The following is a 13,369-nucleotide window of genomic DNA, read 5'->3' on the forward strand; positions in this document are numbered from 1 at the left end:
GGAGTTCTATGACATGGTGACAGCAGTAAGACAAGAGAGAGAGGGGTGGGTGGATTGCATTTTCTTGGACTGCAAGAAGGCGTTTGACACAGTTCCACACAAGAGATTGGTGCAAAAACTGGAGGACCAAGCAGGGATAACAGGGAAGGCACTACAATGGATCAGGGAATACTTGTCAGGAAGACAGCAGCGAGTCATGGTACGTGGCGAGGTGTCAGAGTGGGCACCTGTGACCAGCGGGGTCCCGCAGGGGTCAGTCCTAGGACCAGTGCTGTTTCTGGTATTTGTGAACGACATGACGGAAGGAATAGACTCTGAGGTGTCCCTGTCTGCAGATGACGTGAAGTTGATGAGAAGAATACACTCGATCGAAGACCAGGCAGAACTACAAAGGGATCTGGACAGGCTGCAGACCTGGTCCAGCAATTGGCTCCTGGAGTTCAATCCCACCAAGTGCAAAGTCATGAAGATTGGGGAAGGGCAAAGAAGGCCGCAGACGGAGTACAGTCTAGGGGGTCAGAGACTACAAACCTCACTCAAGGAAAAAGATCTTGGGGTGAGTATAACACCAGGCACATCTCCTGAAGCGCACATCAACCAAATAACTGCTGCAGCATATGGGCGCCTAGCAAACCTCAGAACAGCATTCCGACATCTTAATAAGGAATCGTTCAGGACCCTGTACACCGTATACGTTAGGCCCATATTGGAGTATGCGGCACCAGTTTGGAACCCACACCTAGCCAAGCACGTAAAGAAACTAGAGAAAGTGCAAAGGTTTGCAACAAGACTAGTCCCAGAGCTAAGAGGTATGTCCTACGAGGAGAGGTTAAGGGAAATCAACCTGACGACACTGGAGGACAGGAGAGATAGGGGGGACATGATAACGACATACAAAATACTGAGAGGAATTGACAAGGTGGACAAAGACAGGATGTTCCAGAGATTGGACACAGTAACAAGGGGACACAGTTGGAAGCTGAAGACACAGATGAATCACAGGGATGTTAGGAAGTATTTCTTCAGCCACAGAGTAGTCAGTAAGTGGAATAGTTTGGGAAGCGATGTAGTGGAGGCAGGATCCATACATAGCTTTAAGCAGAGGTATGATAAAGCTCACGGCTCAGGGAGAGTGACCTAGTAGCGATCAGTGAAGAGGCGGGGCCAGGAGCTCGGACTCGACCCCCGCAACCTCAACTAGGTGAGTACAACTAGGTGAGTACACACACACACACACATACACACACACACACACACACACACACACACACACACACACACACTCTCTCTCTCTCTCTCTCTCTCGTACACATACACACACTGGCACTGTGAGCAGACGCTACTGCCAGGCTTCATTATTTTCCTGGCACTATCATCTCCCTGGCTCTACCATCTCCCTGGCATTATCACTTCTCTGGTACTATCATCTTCAAGGCACAATCATCTTCATTTCACAGTCATCTCCAAGGTACTGTCATCTCCCTGGCACTATCATCTCCCTGGCACTATCATCTCCAAAGTACTAGCACCTCCCTGGCTCTATCATCTCCCTGGCATTATCAGCATCAAGGCACTATCATCCCCCTGGCACTATCATCTCACTGGCACTGTTATCTCCCTGTCACTCTCATCTTCAAGGTACTATCATCTCCCTGGCACTATCATCTCACTGGCACTGTTATCTCCCTGTCACTCTCATCTTCAAGGTACTATCATCTCCCTGTCACTATCACCTCCCTGGCACTATCATCTCCCTGGCACAATCATCTCCCTGGCACTATCATCTCCCTGGAACTATTATCTCCCTGGCACCTCCCTAGACAGCGTGTACAGGCAGCTGGGCGTGGCAGGCTCTCATACCAGCTGCCGTAAATAAAGTATAAGACTCCTTCAGATGGTGCTGCCTTAACCCTCTAAGTCTTGCTTTATGTGTCTACCCACTCTTACTACGTTCATCCCACTCCCATCCCCACTCCTCTGTTAGTCCCCCTCCCAGCTCCACTCACCTTCAATCCCTCTGCAACTCTCAATCCGCCTACATTCTCTCTCCCTGCCCTATTCCACAATAAATCAGTGTACTAGACCCAATCCACTTTTAATTCCTGACCTCTCTCACTCCTCCTCCAAACCACTCTTTATCTTCGACTCTTAATCCATCCCTATACTTCTCCCACCCTCCAAATTTTCGCCACTCCACATCAAAGTCTTTTATCGCAACACCACTCTTAATCTAAACTCTCTCCTTCCTTCATATCTTATTCCTCAAAAAGCCCATTTCTTCTTCATTCATCCTTAAACAACCCCTCTCTTCTTCATTCCTCCTTCAAAAGTCCTTCCCAGAAGCTCATCGCTAGTAATCTCTTCCTTTAAACTATCATTCACTGTGATCACATGAATGTATATGTTTACGGAGCATCTTACAACTTGAAGACACTGAATGGTGTTGTAGTAGTCAGGCTTAGACTTGGTTACAAGTACTTCTGGCAGCCTGGTGTTGTAGCAGCCAGTCTTAGGCTTGGTTACAAGTACTTCTGGTAGCCTGGTGTTGTTGTAGTCAGGCTTAGACTTGGTTACAAGTGCTTCTGGCAGCCTGGTGTTGTAGCAGCCAGTCTTAGGCTTGGTTACAAGTACTTCTGGCAGCCTGGTGTTGTAGTAGTCAGGCCTAGACTTGGTTACAAGGACTTCTGGCAGCCTGGTGTTGTAGTGGCCAGTCTTAGACTTGGTTACAAGTACTTCTGGCACTCTGGTGTTGTAGTGGTCAGTCTTATGCTTGGTTACAAGTACTTCTGGTAGCCTGGTGTTGTAGTGGCCAGTCTTAGACTTAGTTGCAAGTACTTCTGGCAGCCTGGTGCTGTAGTAGTCAGTCTTAGACTTGGTCACAAGTACTTCTGGCAGCCTGATGTTGTAGTGGCCAGTCTTTTACTTGGTTACAAGTACTTCTGGTTGCCTGGTGTTGTAGTGGCCAGTCTTATACTTGGTTACAAGTACTTCTGGTAGCCTGGTGTTGCAGTGGCCAGTCTTACGCTTGGTTACAAGTACTTCTGGTAGCCTGGTGTTGTAGTGGCCAGTCTTATGCTTGGTTACAAGTACTTCTGGCAGCCTGGTGTTGTAGTGGCCAGTCTTATGTTTGGTTACAAGTACTTCTGACAGCCTGGTGTTGAAGTGGCCAGTCTTATGTGGTTACAAGTACTTCTGATAGCCTGGTGTTGTAGTGGCCAGTCTTATGCTTGGTTACAAGTACTTCTGGCAGCCTGGTGTTGAAGTGGCCAGTCTTAAGCTTGGTTACAAGTACTTCTGGTAGCCTGGTGTTGAGGTGGCCAGTCTTATGCTTGGTTACAAGTACTTCTGGTAGCCTGGTGTTGAAATGGTCAGTCTTATGCTTGGTTACAAGTACTTCTGGCAGCCTGGTGTTGTGATGGCCCGTCTTATGCTTGGTTACAAGTACTTCTGGCAGCCTGGTGTTGTGGTGGCCAGTCTTATGCTTGGTTACAAGTACTTCTGGCAGCCTGGTGTTGTGGTGGCCAGTCTTATGCTTGGTTACAAGTACTTCTGGCAGCCTGGTGTTGTGGTGGCCAGTCTTATGCTTGGTTACAAGTACTTCTGGCAGCCTCGTGTTGTAGTGGCCAGTCTTATGCTTGGTTACAAGTACTTCTGGCAGCCTGGTGTTGTAGTGGCCAGTCTTATGCTTGGTTACAAGTACTTCTGGTAGCCTGGTGTTGTGGTGGCCAGTCTTATGCTTGGTTACAAGTACTTCTGGCAGCCTGGTGTTGTAGTGGCCAGTCTTATGCTTGGTTACAAGTACTTCTGGCAGCCTGGTGTTGTGATGGCCAGTCTTATGCTTGGTTACAAGTACTTCTGGCAGCCTGGTGTTGTGGTGGCCAGTCTTACGCTTGGTTACAAGTACTTCTGGAAGCCTGGTGTTGTGGTGGCCAGTCTTATGCTTGGTTACAAGTACTTCTGGCAGCCTGGTGTTGTGGTGGCCAGTCTTATGCTTAGTTACAAGTACTTCTGGTAGCCTGGTGTTGTGGTGGCCAGTCTTATGCTTGGTTACAAGTACTTCTGGCAGCCTGGTGTTATGGTGGCCAGTCTTATACTTGGTTACAAGTACTTCTGGCAGCCTGGTGTTGTGGTGGCCAGTCTTATGCTTCGTTACAAGTACTTCTGGCAGCCTGGTGTTGCGATGGCCAGTCTTACGCTTGGTTACAAGTACTTCTGGCAGCCTGGTGTTGTAGTGGCCAGTCTTATGCTTGGTTACAAGTACTTCTGGCAGCCTGGTGTTGTGGTGGCCAGTCTTATGCTTGGTTACAAGTACTTCTGGCAGCCTGGTGTTGTAGTGGCCAGTCTTATGCTTGGTTACAAGTACTTCTGGCAGCCTGGTGTTGTAGTGGCCAGTCTTATGTTTGGTTACAAGTACTTCTGACAGCCTGGTGTTGAAGTGGCCAGTCTTATGTGGTTACAAGTACTTCTGGTAGCCTGGTGTTGTAGTGGCCAGTCTTATGCTTGGTTACAAGTACTTCTGGCAGCCTGGTGTTGAAGTGGCCAGTCTTATGCTTGGTTACAAGTACTTCTGGTAGCTTGGTGTTGAGGTGGCCAGTCTTATGCTTGGTTACAAGTACTTCTGGTAGCCTGGTGTTGAAGTGGTCAGTCTTATGCTTGGTTACAAGTACTTCTGGCAGCCTGGTGTTGTGATGGCCCGTCTTATGCTTGGTTACAAGTACTTCTGGCAGCCTGGTGTTGTGGTGGCCAGTCTTATGCTTAGTTACAAGTACTTCTGGCAGCCTGGTGTTGTGATGGCCAGTCTTATGCTTGGTTACAAGTACTTCTGGCAGCCTGGTGTTGTGGTGGCCAGTCTTATGCTTGGTTACAAGTACTTCTGGCAGCCTGGTGTTGTGGTGGCCAGTCTTATGCTTGGTTACAAGTACTTCTGGCAGCCTGGTGTTGTGGTGGCCAGTCTTATGCTTGGTTACAAGTACTTCTGGCAGCCTCGTGTTGTAGTGGCCAGTCTTATGCTTGGTTACAAGTACTTCTGGCAGCCTGGTGTTGTAGTGGCCAGTCTTATGCTTGGTTACAAGTACTTCTGGTAGCCTGGTGTTGTGGTGGCCAGTCTTATGCTTGGTTACAAGTACTTCTGGCAGCCTGGTGTTGTAGTGGCCAGTCTTATGCTTGGTTACAAGTACTTCTGGCAGCCTGGTGTTGTGATGGCCAGTCTTATGCTTGGTTACAAGTACTTCTGGCAGCCTGGTGTTGTGATGGCCAGTCTTATGCTTGGTTACAAGTACTTCTGGAAGCCTGGTGTTGTGGTGGCCAGTCTTATGCTTGGTTACAAGTACTTCTGGCAGCCTGGTGTTGTAGTGGCCAGTCTTATGCTTGGTTACAAGTACTTCTGGCAGCCTGGTGTTGTGATGGCCAGTCTTATGCTTGGTTACAAGTACTTCTTGTAGCCTGGTGTTGTGGTGGCCAGTCTTATGCTTGGTTACAAGTACTTCTGGCAGCCTGGTGTTGTGGTGGCCAGTCTTATGCTTGGTTACAAGTACTTCTGGCAGCCTGGTGTTGTGGTGGCCAGTCTTATGCTTGGTTACAAGTACTTCTGGCAGCTTGGTGTTGCGATGGCCAGTCTTACGCTTGGTTACAAGTACTTCTGGCAGCCTGGTGTTGTAGTGGCCAGTCTTATGCTTGGTTACAAGTACTTCTGGCAGCCTGGTGTTGTGGTGGCCAGTCTTATGTTTGGTTACAAGTACTTCTGGCAGCCTGGAGTTGTAGTGGCCAGTCTTATGCTTGGTTACAAGTACTTCTGGCAGCCTGGTGTTGTGGTGGCCAGTCTTATGCTTGGTTACAAGTACTTCTGGCAGCCTGGTGTTGTGGTGGCCAGTCTTATGCTTGGTTACAAGTACTTCTGGCAGCCTGGTGTTGTGGTGGCCAGTCTTATGCTTGGTTACAAGTACTTCTGGCAGCCTGGTGTTGTAGTGGCCAGTCTTATGCTTGGTTACAAGTACTTCTGGCAGCCTAGTGTTGCAGTGGCCAGTCTTATGCTTGGTTACAAGTACTTCTGGCAGTTTAGCAGACACAGATAATGATTAAACTAAATATAAATTATGTGGCCATCCTTATAGTTAATATCTTGAATAATATCTCCTTAATTGTCCACTTGTTGAGAAATATATAGACAGTATAATAACCTATTTGATATGTCAAGGTATCATAGTAATAAAAATAAGATACCAGACATATTAAGTGACCTAAATTTAATTGTAATAGAGAAGTTAATTGTAGAAATAAATCCAGATTTGCTCCATTTAACCGTTTTTGGGAGCCTAGTTTCTAGGCCTATTGTGTACGTGTATGTTCTTAGGCAAGTGCCCGCACGATGGATGGGAGGTTGAAACATAACTAGCCACGACGGCACCAAAATTAAAAGACAAAAAGTCATGCAGTTGTTGGGAATGCGAGGATATCAGTTTAGATCCCAGGGAGAATAAGGCAGCTGGCATTTCTTGGATCAAGAGCCTCTCAGTATCAAGAGACAAGGTGGTAGCAAGTTGTTAGTGATGCCAAACTGTCCCATCATACAATCCACTTAAATTTCTTGTGTTACAAACCTTTGTGTTACAATCCACCTCCAGGCCCCTCTCCCTCCCACAACCCACCTCCAGCCCCCTCTCCCTCCCACAACCCACCTCCAGCCCCCTCTCCCTCCCACAACCCACCTCCAGCCCCCTCTCCCTCCCACAACCCACCTCCAGCCCCCTCTCCCTCCCACAACCCACCTCCAGGCCCCTCTCCCTCCCACAACCCACCTCCAGCCCCCTCTCCCTCCCACAACCCACCACCAGCCCCCTCTCCCTCCCACAACCCACCTCCAGCCCCCTCTCCCTCCCACAACCCACCTCCAGCCCCCTCTCCCTCCCACAACCCACCTACAGCCCCCTCTCCCTCCCACAACCCACCTCTAGCCCCCTCTCCCTCCCACAGCCCACCTCCAGCCCCCTCTCCCTCCCACAACCCACCTCCAGCCCCCTCTCCCTCCCACAACCCACCTCCAGCCCCCTCTCCCTCCCACAACTCACCTCCAGCCCCCTCTCCCTCCCACAACCCACCTCCAGCCCCCTCTCCCTCCCAAAACCCACCTCCAGCCCCCTGTCCCTCCCACAACCCACCTCCAGCCCCCTCTCCCTCCCAAAACCCGCCTCCAGCCCCCTCTCCCTCCCACAACCCACCTCCAGCCCCCTCTCCCTCCCACAACCCACCTCCAGCTCCCTCTCCCTCCCACAACCCACCTCCAGCCCCCTCTCCCTCCCACAACCCACCTCCAGCTCCCTCTCCCTCCCATAACGAACCTCCAGCCCCCTCTCCCTCCCACAACACACCTCCAGCCCCCTCTCCCTCCCACAACCCACCTCCAGCCCCATCTCCCACCCACAACCCACCTCCAGCCCCCTCTCCGTCCCACAACCCACCTCCAGCTCCCTCTCCCTCCCACAACCCACCTCCAGCCCCCTCTCCCTCCCACAACCCACCTCCAGCTCCCTCTCCCTCCCATAACCCACCTCCAGCCCCCTCTCCCTCCCAAAACCCACCTCCAGCCCCCTCTCCCTCCCACAACCCACCTCCAGCCCCCTCTCCCTCCCACAACCCACCTCCAGCCCCCTCTCCCTCCCACAACCCACCTTCAGCCCCCTCTCCCTCCCATAACCCACCTCCAGCCCCCTCTCCCTCCCACAACCCACCTCCAGCCCTCTCTCCCTCCCACAACCCCCCGCCAGGCCCCTCTCCCACCCACAACCCACCTCCAGCCCCATCTCCCTCCCACAACCCACCTCCAGCCCCCTCTCCCTCCCACAACCCACCTCCAGCCCTCTCTCCCTCCCACAACCCACCTCCAGCCCCCTCTCCCTCCCACAACCCACCTCCAGCCTCCTCTCCCTCCCACAACCCACCACCAGCCACCGCTCCCACCCACAACCCACCACCAGCCCCATCTCCCTCCCACAACCCACCTCCAGCCCCCTCTCCCTCCCACAACCCACCTCCAGCCCCCTCTCCCTCCCACAACCCACCTCCAGCCCCCTCTCCCTCCCACAACCCACCTCCAGCCCCCTGTTATGACCAAGGTCATAATGTGATTAATTTATATGTATTATCCACTTAATATTATACTCTGGGTTTCTTTAATATTAGCTAAATTAAAGATTCCACTAGTTTATAATATTATCTGATTTAGGAATATACCCGGGTATGATGTATATATATATATCTTGAGTAATGTGTTAGATAGGTACTCCTGGCTAAGGTTTATAACAAGGTATCTCCATTGGTGGGTAGTTTGCACCGCTCTACCCTCTCCCCCTTTTGACGAGTTGATGTCATGAAGGAATTTACGGTATATGGCAGTTCACTCTCTCTGCTGACTCAGTGTGCATTGACTGAGCTACCCTCCTAGTACTCCGCCTTATTCTCACTTGGATAGAGAATTGGGTTATAGAAACTCCTGATCCAGCTTGTGGTTTATTGTGAAGTCTGCTGACAATGATATACAGTTATCTTCAGGTTACGATGTGACGACCAGTGTCAAGCTTAGAACTTTATGATATATTCCTTATGCCAGGGAGTTACTCAGAAAAAGTGTTAATTCTCAATATATGTACTTACACACAAGTAATGTTACTATTGAGGAAGCGATAATATTCCTCTGATCATTGTCAAGTGTAATGACCATATTGACATGTACTTTCTATTTAAGAATTTTCTTGTGTGAAAGAAAGTTTCTGACAGTGATATTTAATAGATATTTATGAATATCTAAAGTATTTTAAGCTTTTAAATAAAGAGAAACTTGAAAAGACTGAGTAACTATTATTTGTGCCTTACATTTCTAAGTTTGGAAACATATCCTTTCATTCTATGAAGTGTGTTGTTACGGAATGCACTAACCTGGCTAAAAATTAAGATTTGAACCGTAACAAGTGGGGGCCTGTTTCGGGATCTTTGAACTTCTTGACCATGGATCGTGACATATCACAGTTGGTGAAGGACCTGACTCCAGATACGCTGAAGACTTTACCACTACAACAATGCTGGCAAGTCGCTAGATATTTAGGAGTTTCATATAACAATCGTTATATAGCGAGTACTGTCCGTTCTATAATACAGAACATACTGTTTTCTCAGCCCTCTGATACTGTCCCGAGGTTGGACTCGCATGACAAGACACCCTCGGAGGAATCTTTGTCCCTTGGAGTAGCTCATTTGGTGGCTTCATTTGAAGGCATCACTTTGGGAGCAGAGGCTATGTCTCGGGACAACGTACCGCCTGATTCGTGTAATGAGAGCCCATTAGCTAGCCCTGGTCATGTGGGGGCGACCGGAGGTGGAGCTCGTCCCAAGCTTCGCCTAGAGGGACTCTCTCCTCCCACTCCTCCAGTACCTTTGACTCCTCTCACACTCGAACACTTTCAACGTCTGGAACATCTTATAAAGTTGCAAACAGAGCAACTGGAATCCCAGCGCCTGCTGTATAAAGAAGAGTTCGAGAGGGAAAACATCAGATTCGAGAGGCAAAAAGAAGAAAAGAGTAAGTCGCCTGCTACTCAAACCTTGACCTTTGACCTGCACAGGGCTGCCTCATTAGTGCCCAGGTTTTGTGAAACAGACTTGGACACTTACTTCGACACATTTGAGAATCAGGCACGAGGGATGAGATGGCCTCGTGAACATTGGGCTACCTTACTTCACACCACACTTAAGGGTAAGGCTCAATCATGTACTGCAGCTCTCCCGTATGATAAGTATGCAGATTACGAGGCAGTTAAGAAGATCATTTTAAAGGAGTATGACTTACTTCCTGTAAGTTATCAGCGCACCTTCCGCTCTCTACGAAGACTGCCCGGCCAAACCTGGGTAGAATTTGCCCGGCAAAAGAAGGTGGCTCTAGAGCGATGGTTGAGGTCATCTGAGTGTGATACTATGGAGCGTCTGATGCAGTTGATCTTGCAAGAAGAATTTCAGAACTCTCTGACGGGCGATGTACGCTCCTTTGTTATCGAGCACCAGACTGCAGATGTGTTGGCCTCTGCTTCTCTAGCTGATCACTTTGAGATAACCTCTCAATTGACCAAGGAAAAAGGGTCTAGAGAGAAAGCCAGGTTATGTTCTCCTAAGAGTCATTCTTTCTCTCCTAGGAAAATGGATCAGCAGACCTCTCCTCCTCATTCAGCAAAAGCCTACTCGAATGTCGTCCACAGTAATGGTAAAGGAAAACCATCTTACGAGGGAAATGCATCAAGAAGAGGCCCAACTTGCTCTTATTGTCAGAAACCAGGACATTGGAGGCGCTCATGTTTCCAATTAAATCGAGACCGTAGGCGGTCAGGTTCTGAAACATTACCTGTACAGATGACTTCTTCCTCAAAATCGAAGTGCCTAATTCCCTCTGAGTTGTTCGCAGACAAAGTTTCGGAAGCCATGTTGCCTTACTTCTTTAAGGGTAAGGCTGGTGTTACAGAGGACCAAATGGTGGACATAGTATCCTATCGGGATACGGGAAGCTACCTGACCTTACTGAGAAAAGGAGTACTTCCTCTAAATGATGACACTTATATTAACCTGGATGTTTTGCTAGAAGGTTACGGTGGCACTATCACAAGAGTACCCCTTCATAAGGTATATGTGAACGTCGATTCATATCAAGGTGAAGCTGTTGTGGGCCTTTCTGAAACTGATTTTCCCATTAAGAGTGTAGATCTATTGGTGGGAAATGATTTAGGAAGAGGAGGAATTTGCCAAGAACCTTATGTTATAGAGAAGTTCTCTGGAGAGAATTATGCCATTGAAGGGTGTAAGGAAGGTCCTCGTCTATTCCCTCTTACAGCCATAACCAGGGCTATGGCCAAGAATTTGGAACCACTGCCTACTCCTGATGAACCCTCAGATTGGGGTTTGGATACTCTGTTCAGTGCCAGTGATCAACAAGAAGTCGAAAATCAGCCTCCAAAATCCCAAGTGGTAGATTTTGCCCCATTACGGAGTAGCGATTTTAATCGTGAAAATTTAGTAAAAGAACAGCTTGAAGACCCGTCGTTGAAACGGGCAAGGGATCAAGCGCTTACTGAGATGGAAGCTGAGGATAAGGAAGAATGTTTTTATTACTCTGACGGTATCCTGATGAAGAAATTTCCGTCGACTTCAGCTAATTCATGTCTCAAGCCAAAACAGCTTTTGGTTTTACCTGTCCGGTTTCGGGAGTTAGCTTTGGAAGTGGCACATTCTAGCCCCATGGGCGGACACTTGGGAATAAGAAAGACTTTAGGAAAATTAGCCCGATATTTCTTCTGGCCCAAGATGAAGGATACCGTCACTGAGTACTTGAGAAACTGTGCTATTTGCCAGCTCATTGGGAAGCCTGCGCATAAACCTCCTCCTGCACCCCTCTTGCCTATTGCCGTAGAAGGCGAACCCTTCTCTCGGCTCGTAATAGACTGTGTGGGACCTCTCCCAAAAACTAGGCTTGGCAATCAATATCTTCTTACGATAATGGATACGACTACTCGGTATCCAGAGGCTGTGCCCCTTCGCAAGATTAGTGCCAAGGCTATTGTGAGAGTCCTATTTAGATTCTTCGCACAGTTCGGATTCCCTAGGGAGATTCAATCTGACAGAGGGACGAATTTCACATCAAAAATTTTCCGTGAAGCTATGTCCAGGGTTGGAGTTAAACCCATTGTTTCAACAGCATATAGACCCCAAACCCAGGGTGTCATAGAGAGGTTTCACCAAACCCTGAAGATCATGATGAGGGCATACTGTGAGCAGTTCTCAACAGACTGGGATGAAGGTATTCCTTTCCTCCTCCTTGCCTTAAGAGAGAGCGAACAGGAGAGTTTAGGATTTAGTCCTTTTGAACTCATTTATGGTCATGCGGTCCGAGGACCGTTAGTAATGTTGAAGGACGTATGGTCTGGGAAAATGGAGCCTTCTTTATGTTTATCCCCCTCGGCAATGCAAAAACACTTGGCTTTTACTCAGCAATTGGCCGTTGACAACCTCCGACAAGCTCAAAACCGTATGAAACAACATTATGACAAGACTGCTGTTGAGCGTTCATTAAATGTGGGAGACAAAGTTTTAGCTTTAAAGCCGGTGCCAGGCCATACCTTGCAACCCAAGTATGAGGGTCCAATGGAGGTGATTAAGAAGCTGAGTAAGGTAAATTACGTGGTAAGAACACCAGGAAGAAGAAAGTCGACCCGAACTTACCATATAAATCAGCTAAAGAAATACTACGAGGGACTTGTTCCTGTGGCTGCGGTGAGGTCACCGGAAGGTGACTCGAGTAAAGAAGATTGTTCGCGTGGAGTAGAGATAAGACTGAAGAACTCGGAAATAATGGAAACCTTAGATGAGTATCTCGGTAACTTAGAAAAGGAAAGATCAAGTGAAATCAGAGACTTGATTTCCACTTATGGAAGTCTCTTTGGAGATATCCCCAGACAGTGCACCATGGGGATCCACGATGTTGACGTGCAAGGAGCTGCTCCGATTAAACAAGCTCCATATAGAGTCAGCCCACTAAAGAATAAAGCGTTGCGGGAGGAAATAAGTTTCTTGTTCGATCATGGTTTGATTGAACATAGCAAAAGCCCTTGGGCTTCACCGTGTGTCCTTGTACCCAAGTCGGACGGTTCATTTAGAATGTGTACCGACTATCGGAAAGTAAATTCCCTAACAGTGCCTGACGGATTCCCCCTTCCCAGGGTTGACGACCTAATAGACAGCGTTGCCAGTGCTAAGTATGTCAGTCGTTTGGACCTCCTGCGTGGTTATTATCAAGTGCCTTTATCGCCTCGAGCGCAGGAGATTTCTTCTTTCACCGTGCCTGGAGGCCTGTTCAACTACAGGGTGATGCCCTTCGGGCTCTGCAACGCTGCCTCGACCTTCCAGAGGCTTATGAATCGGCTAACGTACGACTTGGAAGGAACGGAAGCCTACCTAGATGATCTAGTAGTATTCAGCGACGACTGGCCTCAACACCTGATTCGGCTGGAAGCTCTCTTGAAAAGGCTAGATGAACACCATTTTACCGTCAACCTTGCCAAGTGTGAGTTTGGTCAGGCCCGGATAAAATATCTGGGATTTAATATAGGGCAAGGCACGGTTGCCCCCGTTAATGCAAAGATTCATGCTATTGTGGATTTTCCTGCTCCACAGGACAAGAAAGGTATACAGAGGTTTCTAGGGATGGCCGGTTACTACCGCCGGTTTTGCCCTAATTTTTCGCAAGTGGCAGCACCGCTGTTTGAACTTACAAGTTCTAAAGTTCCTTTTAAATGGACGACTACAAGTGAGTTAGCCTTTACTCGTCTAAAACGTCTACTTG

This window comes from Cherax quadricarinatus, chromosome 11 (assembly GCF_038502225.1).
Source record: "Cherax quadricarinatus isolate ZL_2023a chromosome 11, ASM3850222v1, whole genome shotgun sequence".
Taxonomy (NCBI): Eukaryota; Metazoa; Arthropoda; class Malacostraca; order Decapoda; family Parastacidae; genus Cherax; species Cherax quadricarinatus.